This window comes from Tursiops truncatus, chromosome 3, assembly GCF_011762595.2.
Source record: "Tursiops truncatus isolate mTurTru1 chromosome 3, mTurTru1.mat.Y, whole genome shotgun sequence".
NCBI classification, from domain to species: domain Eukaryota; kingdom Metazoa; phylum Chordata; class Mammalia; order Artiodactyla; family Delphinidae; genus Tursiops; species Tursiops truncatus.
In genome coordinates, this window is record NC_047036.1 from 128,259,731 (window position 1) to 128,273,860 (window position 14,130).

Below are 14,130 nucleotides of genomic sequence, written 5' to 3' on the forward strand. Positions count from 1 at the left end.
GTATAATATTTATAATATCATGTATATTTTCCTCAGCATAATTTGTCTGTGTCTCAGTTTCGTCATCCATAATATGGAGATAATAATAGTACCTACTCCATAGAGTTCTTGTCAGGATTAAATGAGATAATGTGAAGATGTTGGAGCGGTGTCCACACATAGTTAGTTCTCAATAAATGGCAGTTGTCAAGGGAAATCAATGGCCCTTTCCTTTATGCAGTATCACCTTCAGATATACAATTAAAAACTTATTTAATAACTCGAGCTGGATGTGGACATTAAGAGTGATATATTTGATAATTACAGATGTTCAAGTGTGTGTTTGTATGTTTGTGTTATACTTGATTCCTCTGTGCATTTGAGGAGATGGATCAAGATGGAGAGTGATCTACATTTTTATAACTTTCTATTTTAGTTCGTATTTGAATTAGACCCTTTGGTAAACATGTCACTAAAATATTCTTTCCAAAACGGGCACCGATCTGGCTAATGATAGTAGTCAGCCATTAACCTGAATTTCTTCCCTCTCCAATTCTGTTTACAGAAGTACAGAAAAATTACCAGCTGCTTGAGGAAGCAGGAGTCAGTCTTGCTGACCTTTCTGTTGGCATTTGGTTAGGTCTTACTGTTGTTCTGATAGATGGTTGGTCAGACAGCCTGTGACACTATGACTGTCTTTAGAGTGTTCGTGTGCCCCATTTCTGCACTTGTTGCAGATAGCTTTGCTGAGGTTCTGTTGCTACTCTTGTAGATATATGAAGTGTGGAAAGTGTGTGTGTGTGTGTGTGGTGAGATTCGGGGGAGTGTATTTATGTGTGTCCATGGACACAGGAGTTGTACGTATTGAGGAATATGAGGAGATTGTATACATATGGGGTGTGTGTGGAGAAAATACATAACTACGTGTCTCTGTGTTTGCACACGTGCACCTCTGACAGTATAAAGAACAGCCACTCCTCAAGTTGATATTTTCTTTAACCAGCCTAGTCAACGTTCTCCCATATTTTTTTCTCCCATTGCCTCCCCTTTTTCTGGTTCCTCTCCATCACTTTTCCTTCCTCATCTCTGTAAGTTGTACCCTCTCAGGTGGTACCACCGCTTAGTAATCTGTACTGTGCCCTCTATCTCTTAGAGCTGAGAGCGTCCTCAGCTTGTAGAGGGCTTCACGGGATGGACCTACCTAGTTTCTCAACGGTTCTATGCAAGGTAGCTCATGTTTACCCAGGGCACATATCACTTCAGGCTTTCTTGGGTAAGACATGCCTGAAACCTTGAATTTCAACTCTCCTCTGCTGCTCCTTGACAAAGTATTTCCTCTCTGCTAGTTCCAGCTAGGCAGATCAGCTATTTGAATTACACCCCATTTAACGGTGAGGAATTTCAGGCCAGTAAATTATAGAATCAGATTTAGAACCTGCTGCTCTTTTCACAAAGTCATTTTTATGGAGGGTTGGGGAGGAAGGAGTGTTCAGATCAGACATGTGGAGGGTTCTATCAATAAAACACTTACAGAATATTATTTTACATTCTAGCCCTTTCCTAACCCCTGACATTGTTGAATCTTTACCCATCACAGGCCTTAGTAGGGAATCTGTTGATGGATCGATTCTTTTCTCAGGGCTTGAGTGAGATGTGTATCCTTTCCTTTTTTAGTAGTATTCCTTGGACAATTAAGTTCTGGGTGAAGGCGTTTTCTTTGCTTCATACTTGGCACTGATGTTTATAACCTGCCCTGGCAAAATTAATAGTAATATTAATAATTGTGGCAGGTCATGAACAAAATCTGTCAATATCACTAAATATTCATGCTTTCTGCACCCCTTATGTTCTGTTTACAGTTCTACTAATTGAGCATCTCAGAGCTCAGCTAGAGAAATAACAACTGAGTTTATTAATGATAATAATTATGGATATTAAATTATACTTGGTACCATTTACATAATGCAAATGAGGGAATTAATTACAAACCTAGAGAGGGGAGAATGTTCTGGCTTGTCATTGAACTCTAAGCCTACAACATTCACAGTAGGAAAGCTTTTTTCTTTTTTCTGGCAATGACATTGACCTCCAGGTATCTGTAGAAGGAGGACTACTTGGGAATCTAGAGGATACAAGCTTAAATATGTCTGCTTTTCATCTGACTCATGGGGTGACTTAAGGTTAAAGCTAGTAGCCGACAGATATAAAGCCATTTGAATTCCACATTTTTTCCCCTATATATGGTATCATTTAAGATTTATAACCCCCTGAGGAAAGAAAAGTCAGATTTTACTGTTGAGGGAGTGAAGTTACACAAGCTAATGGGATACCTTTGAAAATGTCATCTCAGCTCACAAACAGTCCCGCTGAAACAGAAATGCATCCACCTTCTATTGGGCCATGGAAGTGGGCCTCAGGCATGTTACCTAAAATTGATGTATACTCTACACATGCTTTTTGGGCCTGGGGAAGACACCTGACACTAGCTACGCCAATCAGACCTTTGGCTGGGAATTGGACATAGAAATAAGAATTGAGAATCAGTCGTTCCTTGTGGTTAGACCTATACCATACAAACTTGGGTTATTCCACCAGGCAAGCTAGAGGGCAAAAAAAGTAATTGACAGGGATGAGAAAGAAGCAGATTCACAGAAGGAAGCAGTAATGAAAGAGGAAATAAACTCTTTTCCTAGGCATGCAGTGCTGTTGTAGCTTCCTTATCCAGTACTTCTGAGATTTTGTGTTCCTGCCTTTGACTTCTGTGAAATGCCTGTGGATCCTTGAAATAAACTGCTTGTTTTATTGTCTTTGCTTAAGGTAGCTTTAGTATTTGCTTATTATTAATAGTCTCAATTAAGACAAATAGTTTGCCTAAGTCACAAAGCTAATGAGTAGTGCCGAGTGAGAGAGAATTCACGTTTCTTTACCACATCTCTGCAGTTTTTCCCATAGCCCTGTAGCTGTTTCTTATATTCCCGAGTCCTCATCCACTATTCAGGATCCATCCAGCCCTGTCATGAGGGTGGAGCCCACCCCGGGGTTCTCAGATCTCAGAGTTGGGGATGGGACCATTCGGCTTTGCTTCTAGCATATACAGATGTACTCTGTCAGGATGCTCCTTGATTCATTAAAACGCTACAAGAAGGAAATGCAGCCAGCTGCCATTCTCCTTTTGCTCATCATCTTTCCTGGTGTCAGTAGCACCTCGTTGCAGTTGGCAACGTTGTTGACGTGAGTGACATTAGCCGGAGCACAAATCAGGTAGCATCTGCTGAGGAGTGAGAAAAAAAAAAAACACATTTATAAAAGGGAAAACAGAATCAGGGTGACATCCAGGTTGTCTTTTTGATAGTCTCTGCTTTTGGGTTTGTATTTGGGATAGATGGCTCCATTTTCTGGTGTTCCAATTTAACTGTTTCAAAGGTTGTCTGTTAGCTTTATCTCAGAGGAAACTCATAACGTTGAACAGCTATCATAGAACACGGGTTATAACTAGGATAACCGTGTGGTCCAGTTTGTCCAGGATGATCTCAATTTATCACTATTTTCCTAGAATAATTTTTAGTAGGACCTCTTTCCCTCTCAAACGTGCCCTGATTTGGTTGACACATTATTTGGTCACCCTAGTGATAGCTGACTGATCACATATGAGGACCCATCCATCACTGATATTTACTGAGCATCTACTATGAATGATCAAAGGTGGTGTGAGGGGTGTGTATAAGTGTAAATGTAAGCAGCTCATAATCTCTGCCCTTAATGAACTTCCTTCCAGTTTAGGGAAGGAAAGAATACAGCAAAATAGAACTGTAACTCCAGGGGACAAAAATCTTCCTATAGATAGGACTGGACAATGCAAGCCAACTGATTCTTTGTTTATTTTTCTTGTTGGAGGCATTGTATGCAAGGACAGAGAGTCTGGAGACAGCTTGGGTTCACATTCCAACTCTGCCATTTGCTAGCTGTGTGACAAGGAGAAAAGCGACTCATCTGCCCAAGCCTCTAGTTTCTCAATTACATGTGTGGATGGTAACAGTGTGTTACTTGTACTGTGAGGATTGTGTTATGTGTGGAAGGTGATTATCATAGTGCCTAGTGGAAACTAAGAACTCTGTAAATCAGAGTTGAGATAGGATTCGTAGCAGCATGTCCTTATTGAGTTAAAAATCTTTGGAATCAGACCTTGTCTCTACCATTCAAACTCTGTGACATATTAGGTAGGGCTATTCATAGAATCCCAGCACTGTAAGGCCCTGTACTGTTATCCAGCCCCATCCCTACCATTCAGCAGTGAATGGTTGGTAGGTAAACAACATTCCTTAGAATCATTCATCACATTTCTTCTCTACATTTTCAAATAGAGTTGTGACAGCAAGGCAAACTGTGTGCTGTGGGCTTAGGAGAACAGATGGTGTCAGAAAAATCTAGCATGTGATGGAAAAACATGGTATGTTCCCATCCAGCAGAGGAAAGGGCAGGAACAGTGTGTACTGAATAATTCCTCCTTCTGAGTGGTGAAGGTGGGAAGTAAAAGGAGATAATGAGTTATCAACAGCACAGTCCTTCATGGAAAAGGTCTAGAATGCTGCTTCTCTAGAATTTCTGCCCTGAACCTAGAAAGGTATTAAGTTTTCTTAAAGGCTGTTTGAACACATGTTTCTTAGAAATGCACTAGGAACTCTTTCCATGAGTTGATTGAAAAGTTTGGGACATCTTCGGACCTTGCCCAAAGAATATGGGCTCCTTAAAAAAAAAACCCTCAGATACAAAGCTAAACTTATTTAAATTACTGTTATTCACTATGATTATTTAAATTAATGACTGACTTTACTGAGCCCTATATGTCAGATCTGAGCTAAAAGCTCTACTATGCATTGTCTTATTAAATGTCTATGACTGCATTCTGACATAAGTGCTATAATAATTCCTATTTTGCTTATAAGGAAACTGGTTCAGAGAGGCCCAAGGGTCTAAACAACCACTAGGAGGAAAGGCCTTTTACCTAGGCCAGTCTGTGTCCAAATTTTATGCTCTTGATTACGATGCTGTATGCTATGATGAACTTGCCCTAAAAATAATACATTATAGAACTAGCTAAGCAAGATCTTTGATGATCATGATGTTAAAGGATGGAATAATACTGAATGGAAGAAGAAGAATTAAAATACTGAGAGCTAGAAAGGTATTTCTGGTTTGACTGAATTTTCCTCCTGTTCCCAATCTAAATTACATGGGGCTCTGGCCTTACAGTTGGGTAGCTAGTCTTGTTTCACAGGGAAGATCTTTTAGTTTTACTCTGGAAAGCATTCCAAGATTTTAGCAATAGGCAAGTGCCAGAAAGTGCCAGAAAGTTCTTCCTGATTTTGAATCTAAGGTGGTGTTATTTAGTCTAACTGGACGATATGGGTAGGTATTGGAATATAAGTTATTTTTGCTATATTGGGTAATACGGTGATTCCTCATTTTTTCTCTTTTAATCCTTTAGTTCTATTAATATTTATGATATGAATTCTCTATGCCAGGCTCTTTGCAAACACAAGGCAAGAAAAGGAGACACAATGCCTATTCTTATTAAGTTTATCATCTTGCTTTGTCCTAGGGAAACAAAAAAAGATTATGAAATCCTGCTACATTCAATAGTAGGGTATAGTAATTGTATTTTGCTATTCGTTTATATTTAAAGTTACTTGCTTGCATATGTTTCTAAATGCATCCACAAGCTGTCTCCTAATAAAGCCATGGAGACATAAGCAATGTAGTGTTTAATGGCTAATTGCCTTGATGCAGAAAGGTAAGAGGGTCACAGCTTTGCTGAGTAACCCAGAATAAGTTGTTACATTTCTCCAAGCTTATTTAGTAATTTAGAAAATGACCCTCTGCCCTCCTTTCTCTTCAGGCGAGCCAGAAATATTAAATCATTTTCCACCTGAAGATGCATCTGTCCCAGAGTTGAACAAGTGCCTAGAGCCAGAGGACTCTCAAGATCTGGTTTTGAAGAAGCAGCTTTTTCTCCTTTTCCCTGTCTACTTTTGGGTGAGTCACTTCATCTTCCATTAAGTGGGAATGCCGTTCCATGTGCTGCCTACCTTGATGATGGCCCAATGTTAGGATCCAGTGAGATGGATTTGAAAGTGCTCTGTGGATTCAAGGCTTTCTAGTTCAGTGGAACTTCAGTCTGACAGCTTAGTTGGTAGGCATGAAATAATTTCAAATGGTGTGGTTGTATACTTTGCAATATTAGGTGGTTTCTTTGTGAAAAGAGACAAGAAGATGGCGATGTGAATTGTTCTCTGAATTCAGATATCACCGCAACAAAATGCCTTCTGTAATACAATTTCTGGTGAGTAACCAAGTTGAAATGCCTGCATCGTCATCTGTCAATGCATGAAACAGTCTATTCAATACAATGAGTTGGTCCTCAAACTTCTGTTTCTCTTCCCTGTTTATGAGACATGTCCATAGCTCCTGACACCAAGTCCCAAAATCTGCCTCCACATTACAGAGTATGCTCAGAAGGGAGCTGCTTCCTTGTCAACAATGAGCATTAGTACAGCAGTTGGACTGGAAGGAAAAGCCTTTGTCTATTAGGAAGCCTGAAGAGCTTGGTTGCTAGGCAACCCAGTCTTTAGGCAGCAAATAGTGTATACCAGGAGGGAATCCAGGGGGGTGGGCCTGGGAAATAGGGAGAAGCAATTCCATACTTAGAGTCAGCTGAGGCAGGAAAAGAAAAAGCACTGCTTACTACCCAGGTAAAGAAGAGGTGCACACACTGAATTAAGTTGTGCATTTTAGCCTCAAATGTGTTAGGTGCCAACACTCACAGGTTACTGTTATCTGGAAAACCGTGTGACCTTGAGTAGGTGACTTTCTCCAGCTTCAGGTTGTGTGGCCAAAGCAGAAAGCCAAGGAGCCAAGTATCACTAACTTCTCCTCATCTCTACCAATACAGCCACCACATGAACATATACCTCCTTAAATCAGAGAAACGCGATTCTAATCTTTTATATACTGCATTTGCATGAAACGATGGATAGAAGAGCCTACATTACTAAAAACCCTGAAGTAAATGCTCTTTGGAGTTCCTGAAGCTTAAGGTTCTAACTAAAATGACTATTTCCCATGCCTAAACACAGCTAAATATTTACACAGGGCAGAATATGCCAAGATGCAGATATGGGGGAAGTTATCTTTCATGCAGCCAAGCTCTTATTGTTCCTCTCTCCCCAAATATATTCCTCACCCAGCTGCCAGCAGATTCGAAAGATGCAAAGTTAGGTACTTTGGGGGAAGTTAAGGCATAAACTACTCCTGAGCCACTTGGGCAGTCTGACATATCAAGTAAACATTCACTGATTCTCGACTGAAGCCTGACAGTTTGTTTGAACACAAAGGAATGAGGCACCTTCCAGTGAGATTTGCTATGAAAGCCATCCAGGGTTGAGAACTGGCCTGAGGTTGGCACATGTAGGCCCATGAGGGTTGAGTCATTACAGAGAGAAGGCATTAGATGGTAAGATTTGCAGATAGACATTTGAAGCAGGATTTCTTCACTTATTTTAGCTGTTAACCTTGGACATGTTACCTAAGTTCTCTGATGCACAGCTTATGCACCAGTACAGTGGGGACAAGAATGATATTTGCCTCTAAGAGATGCTATGAAGTTTAAATGAAATAATGCATGGAAATCATTTAGCAGAGGGCTTGACATATTGTAGACAATGAATAGACTGGTGAGCTGGTCCATGGAGGTACTTGGGTTAGGGTCACAGAGTAAAACTGGGCAATATTACAGTTTGGAAGTAAAAACAAACTTCACACCTCGGGCAGGATATTGGCATGGAAAGTCCTGTAGTAGGAGTTGGGAGACTAGGCATCTGCGAGGGTCTAGGTCACCACCAGGCAATTAGAGCCCCAATGTGGAATTATGACAGCTCAGAGCTGGCACCAGAAGGGCAGGCATATGCCCAAGACCACCTTCCGAAGCACCATAGAGCTCTACTCCAGACAGAGTTTAGGAAGACAGCTCCAAATCCAGATGCTTCCAGTCTGAAATCTTTTATTTGCAGATAACACTTATCTTTGAGTACTTTCTGAGCCTTTTGTATTCTTGGATTTGGGACTCTTACTCTATGACTGGTCTACTTTGCAGATTCTTTCTTATTGTATAGGCCTTGCTTTACACAATGTATGTCCTTTTTCCCCGTGGGCTACCACTTTCTCACCAGTAACAAGAAAGATTGCCGTAAATGATCTTTGAATTTGCTCTACCTCACCTTTTATACGTTTCCTATTTTTTCTCTTAAGAGTCTTGGAGCTTGTTACTCATTCACCAGATACGTTTTTTTGAGTGTCTGCTAGGTGCCAGGTGTTGTCATAGGCACTGAAGATACATACAATTGTAACATTCTAGCAAAATGTCTGCTCTCATGGCGTTTACAGTGCAGGAGATGGACCGTATCAGGTGGACAAAATGTCTGATTATTTCAGATGGTGGTAAATGCTATAAAGTTCACTGAAAGAAAGAGGAACTGTTTCAATTACCAGTTGCAGTATAAAAACCACCCACTATGTGCTGCCTTAAAACAACAATAATTTACTAATCCTCCTCAGCCTGTGAGTTGACTGGACTCAACTGTGTGGCTTTCCTCCTCCCGGTGCTATACCAGAGTTACTTTATGCACCTGAGCTGGGAGGTCAGTTGGGGCTGGAGCACCCAAGACCACCTGTCATCCTGCAGGATCTCTTCACTGTCATCGTTCTGTACTCCTTCTCAAGCTTCTTTAGAGAGTGGCAGCAGGATATTAAAAGCACACAGCCCATTGTGCAAGTGTTCCCTAAGCATATGTGGTCGTCATGTTTTTTGATGTCCCACTGGCCAAATCAAGTCACATGGGAAAGCCCAGACTCAGTGTGCAAGGGGACTATATGAGTGCATGGAAACAGGGCATGGTTCATTAGGGGCTACCAAAGATTGGGGAAGATGACTACTTTATGTTGGAAAATGGGTGAAACCTCTGATAAGTGCTCTTTGAACTTAGACCTGAAGGGTGTAAGAAGATCAGAGAGGAAGAGGATAAACACAAAGGTGCTGAGGTAAGAAAAGCTTGGCATTTTTGAGGATCTGAGGCTAGGCCTGTGTAACTCATACTTTGTGAGCAAGAGGAAGGAGTGGTTAGAAAATCAAGTCTAACCACTTGAGGTTGGACAGAGGCCAGATCTTAAGGCCTCGAGAACAATAGTAGGGGCTTGGATTTTATTCTACATGCAGTGAGAAGCCATTCATATGTTTAAGAAAGCGTCACCTGATCTGACTTACTTTTTTTTTTTTTAATTTTATTTATTTTTGGCTGCGTTGGGTCTTCTTTGCTGTGCACGGGCTTTCTCTAGATGCAGCGAGCTGGGGGGCTACTAAGAAACAGGTCGAATAAAATAGATGGACACCAGGCCGAAGAAGTGAGCACACGTCAGATTAATCACTAGGGCTCAAGATGTCTCTAGCTGGCTTCCACGGTGAGAGGAGGACAAAGAGATATGACAGAATAAATTGGAGGTTGTAAATAGTCTAGAGGTGCCTTAAGATGCTGAATGAAAAAGCCCAGAGATAGGCCACAGCCACTCTGCTTGATCTCTCCTTGTTGGTAGAAGATCTGTTCCTAACAGAGGAAAGAGCAATGTCAGGGACAACGGTAACTCATGTTGCAAAAACTCTCCTGATGGAGTCACACAGAACTGGGCTCATGTTCTGACTTTATCAATGATTAATTCTTAAAAGAACCTGGTACTTCATTCTCTAAGTTTCCACTTTCTCATCTGAAAAAGGGTTGGTGAGGAGGATTAAATAAGATACTGCTGTATAAATTTTTTTTTCTGTATAAAGTATTTGTACTGCATTTGATATCTAAGAACTCTCAATGACTATTTTTAATATAATCCGTGAAAAAGAAGCATGGATGAAGCAAAAATAAAGGGAAAAGAAAAGAAAACAAATATGAAAGTTTTTTCAATTGCATAGCAACCACGATTCTGAGAATGCTGTATTTCCTTCAAGTAGAGAATCAAATTACATTGAAAGCCACTTACTACTAGCAAAGGTGTGGCTCTCTGAATGTGAATAGCCTGCAGTTTTTTTGAGTAGCTCTTGATGTTTATATTTTCACTAGGCCCAATTTGATGACAGACAGTTATCTTAAAGTGTCATGGGACCTACAGAGAGATGACTTATCTTACTGGGGGTTCACCCTTAGCTCCCTGACTTTCTGGGTTTGTATAACAGCTTTTTGGGTGAGGACTGATGAGGTCATGCTGGGAGTGCGAAGAAGGCACCACTATAAATAGCGTTTGCCATGGAGCAGAGTTCAGACCTGTCCCTAGAGCTGTTCTTATTTAATCCATAACAGCCACCACTCCCCAGTTTGCATTTTTCCCTGCCTGACTGGCATCTGTCTTCATATCCTGTGGACTTGAACGGATACAACATGTTTGCTATAGTATTTCTTTATGTTAAGTCTACTCCTTGTGATGGTCCTTTAAGGGGCCAATCAAGGTTAACAAAGCACACATACTGAAAACAATGGGACAACTATCACAAGGCCATGTTTAACACGTTAAAGCTCTCATAGCACATGCGCTTCACATAACACCGCATTCTACTGATGGAGAAACTGAAGTCCAGTAAAGACCTGGTTCACATGGCGGAGAGGAAGGGAATTATTATTCACGCTCTGGTGTTCTGACTGTAAGTTCAGTGTTATTTCTGTACTTTTGGCCTGAATGTTTTAACTTGAGGAATTGGGATACAGAGAATGATGAGTGTGATGGGGATAATCAGGGAAAACTTCTGGGCAGAAATGAGCCTCAAAGGCCCGATAGGCAAGGGATGGACCAGGAGGGCATTTGAAAGTAGGCCAGGCCACACATATCCTAGTTTGAGGATAAAAGCTCACATCTTGCATCTTGGGGTGGAAAATCCTAAGTCTCTCATTTGAAATTCTTTTTTTATCCTTATGGCGGTAATGTTATTTTCTAGCACGGAATACTTTCCTGGGCAGTAGGTGGTCTGGCTACGGTGCCTAATTTAATCTTTCACTGAATATATTCTTTCAAATACAGTATCTTAGTTGACAGTTATTAAACGCCTGGTTGACACCAGACATCAAAGAATAGGGGAACAAACACGAGGTGCCGCAGATTCATTTAGCAGTCAGGGATAACTGCTGGATAAATAATGACCAGAGTAGACTTATTTTCAGGATGAATGGCCAGTTGCTATGTGAATTGCAATTCCTGAATCTGTCCTCTTCACCAGCTTGCCAGAACACCCCAGAGGCCCCTGTCTGAGGCCTGTCAGAGATTGGCTTTTAAATTCTTCCTGCTGCTTCACGATAGGTCCTTTTTGATACCAAATGCATTTTCCTCTCATATCTCTCCTCCTCCACTGCGCATGTGTTTTTTCTTGTTACCCTAGCTGGTGTAGCAGCTGTTAGTTGATAAATTCCTGGGTGGTGAGACTACCTGTGAAAAAGGAATTTGTCAATGGCACGATCCTGTCCCTACCTTCCTTCCCAATCTCAAGAGCATCAATTGAAGAGCTAGGAGAGTGGCAGCTGATCTGGAATATCAGGCAAGGTCTCATAAAATCATGCTCTTTGCCCTGCTGTTCTTCATCCTCTGAGTTGAATGTGTGGCTGGGAGATGCTCTTACCCAAATCTCCACCTCTTCACCCTATACTACAGGCCTTCCTCTCCATTACATCTCATAGAAGGTTGAGGTAACTGGCGACACTAGTAAAGTTCATTGTATACCATCTCGATCATAAAGGATGATTAGTATTTAGTAGAGGGCAAAGGAGAGTCACGTAGCAAAAATATAAAGAATCCAGGTTTGGTGGAGCCAATGGTAAACAGAGGAGTGCTTTCCCTGCCTAAAATCATTCTCATTCCTTATCACTATCATCATCATCTTTTTTTTTGGAAGGACCACTCTTTCAGGTCAAACGTAAGACATCTGTGGACCAGAATGGCCCTGGGCCTCCCATTTGTAACTTCTTAGTACTTTACAGTTCGTTACGCAATTTCCTATTTATGTGCATCTGATCCCCAGGAGAACTCACAGAGAGACAATACTGTTTAGTTTTCTTATGTACATGAGACAACTCAACTCAGTGACCTAAAGGAGGCTGGGGAAGAACTGGGACTCAGACCCAGGCCTGTTACCCACAACTCCAGAGTTCTCTTCATTCTACTATGCCTACCCCTCTTCTTCATTTCTCTACTTCTTTATAATTCACCTTTGCTGTCTAGGCAACCAGGGCCTCATCCTTCCCCCAGTCATGCAGGGATACTACAGTGATTCCAAGTCTGGGCAGAACTTACCTGAAGTCTCAACAGTTTCCCCTTCCCACTGAACATCTTTTATCCCTGCTCTGACATTCTAAAATGACTATTGCTGTGTTTACCTATCAGTGAGGGATTCTAGAAGAATAATTGTACACACACCAGGAGTTTCAGCCATCACATTGCCAGAGAGCTTGTGTCACTTTTTTTTTTTTTTTCTCTTGAGAGGAACAGTAGAACTGTTTTTAGCTTTTTTTAAAAATTTTTATTGAAGTATAGTTGATTTACAATGTTGTGTTAGTTCTAGGTGTACAGTAAAGTGAGTCAGTTTTACATATACATATATCTAATATTTTTTTAGGTTCTTTTACCATATAGGCCATTACAGAGTATTGAGTAGAGTCCCCTGTGCTACACAGTAGGTACTTATTAGTTATCTATTTTATATATAGTAGTGTGTATATGTCAATCCCAATCTGCCAGTTTATCCCTCCCCCACCCTTATCCCCTGGTAACCATAAGTTTGTTTTCTACATCTGTGACTCTACTTCTGTTTTGTAAATAAGTTCATTTGTACCCTTTTTTTAAGATTCTACGTATAAGCAGTATCATATATTTGTCTTTCTCTGTCTGACTTACTTCACTCAGTATGACGATCTCTAGGTCCATCCATGTTGCTGCAAATGGCATTATTTTGTTCTTTTTTATGGCTGAGTAATATTCCATTGTATATATGTACCACATCTTCTTTATTCCTTCCTCTGTTGATGGACATTTAGGTTGCTTCCATGTCCTGGCTACTGTAAATAGTGCCGCAGGGAACGTTGTGGTGCATGTTTCCTTTCAAATTATGGCTTTCTCCGCATATGTGCCTAGGAGTGAGATTGCTAGATCATAGGATAGTTTTATATTTAGTGTTTTAAGGAACCTCCATACTGTTCTCCGTAGTGGCTGTATCAATTTACATTCCCACCAACAGTGCAGGAGGGTTCCCTTTTCTCCACACCCTCTCCAGCATTTATTGTTTGTAGATTTTTTTGATGATGGCCATTCTGACTGGTATGAGATAATATCTCATTATAGTTTTGATTTGCATTTCCCTAATAATTAGTGATGTTGAGCATCCTTTCATGTGTTTGTTGGCGATCTGTACGTGTTCTTTGGAGAAATGTTTATTTAGATCTTCTGCCCATTTTTTGAATGGGTTGTTTGTTTGTTTTTTGATATTGAGCTGCATGAGCTGTTTGTATATTTTGGAGATTAATCCCTTGTCAGTTGCTTCGTTTGCAAATATTTTCTCCCATTCTGAGGGTTGTCTTTTCGTTTTGTTTATGGTTTCCTTTGTTGTCCAAAAGCTTTTAAGTTTAATTAGATCCCATTTGTTTATTTTTGTTTTTATTTTCATTGCTCTATGAGGTGTATTGAAAAAGATCTTACTGCAATTTATGTCAAAGAGTGTTCTGCCTATGTTTTCCTCTAAGAGTTTTATAGTATCTAGCCTTACATTTAGGTCTTTAATCCATTTTGAATTTATTTTTGTATATGGTGTTGGGGAGTCTTCTAATTTCATTTGTTTGCATGTAGCTGTCCAGTTTTCCCAGCACTGCTTATTGAAGAGACTGCCTTTTCTCCATTGTATATTCTTGCCTCCTTTGTCATAGATTAGGTGACCATAGGTGTGCGGGTTTATTTCTGGGCTTTCTATCCTGTTCCATTGATCTACATTTCTGGTTTTGTGCCAGTATCACACTGTTTTGATTACTGTAGCTTTTTTTTTTTTTTTTACATGAACAATTCATAGCCTTAGATATATTATCT

General features: G+C 40.5%; 1 long non-coding RNA gene across 1 annotated transcript in view; it reads left to right on the forward strand.

Annotated features, from left to right (window-relative positions):
- The window catches only part of LOC141278348 (uncharacterized), a 400,162-nt gene that overhangs the window by 259,604 nt on the left and 126,428 nt on the right, over positions 1-14,130 (forward strand). Inside the window, exon 2 of the long non-coding RNA XR_012330925.1 lies at positions 5,876-6,012. This is a non-coding gene — a long non-coding RNA (uncharacterized lncRNA). The remainder of the gene's footprint in view (positions 1-5,875; positions 6,013-14,130) is intronic.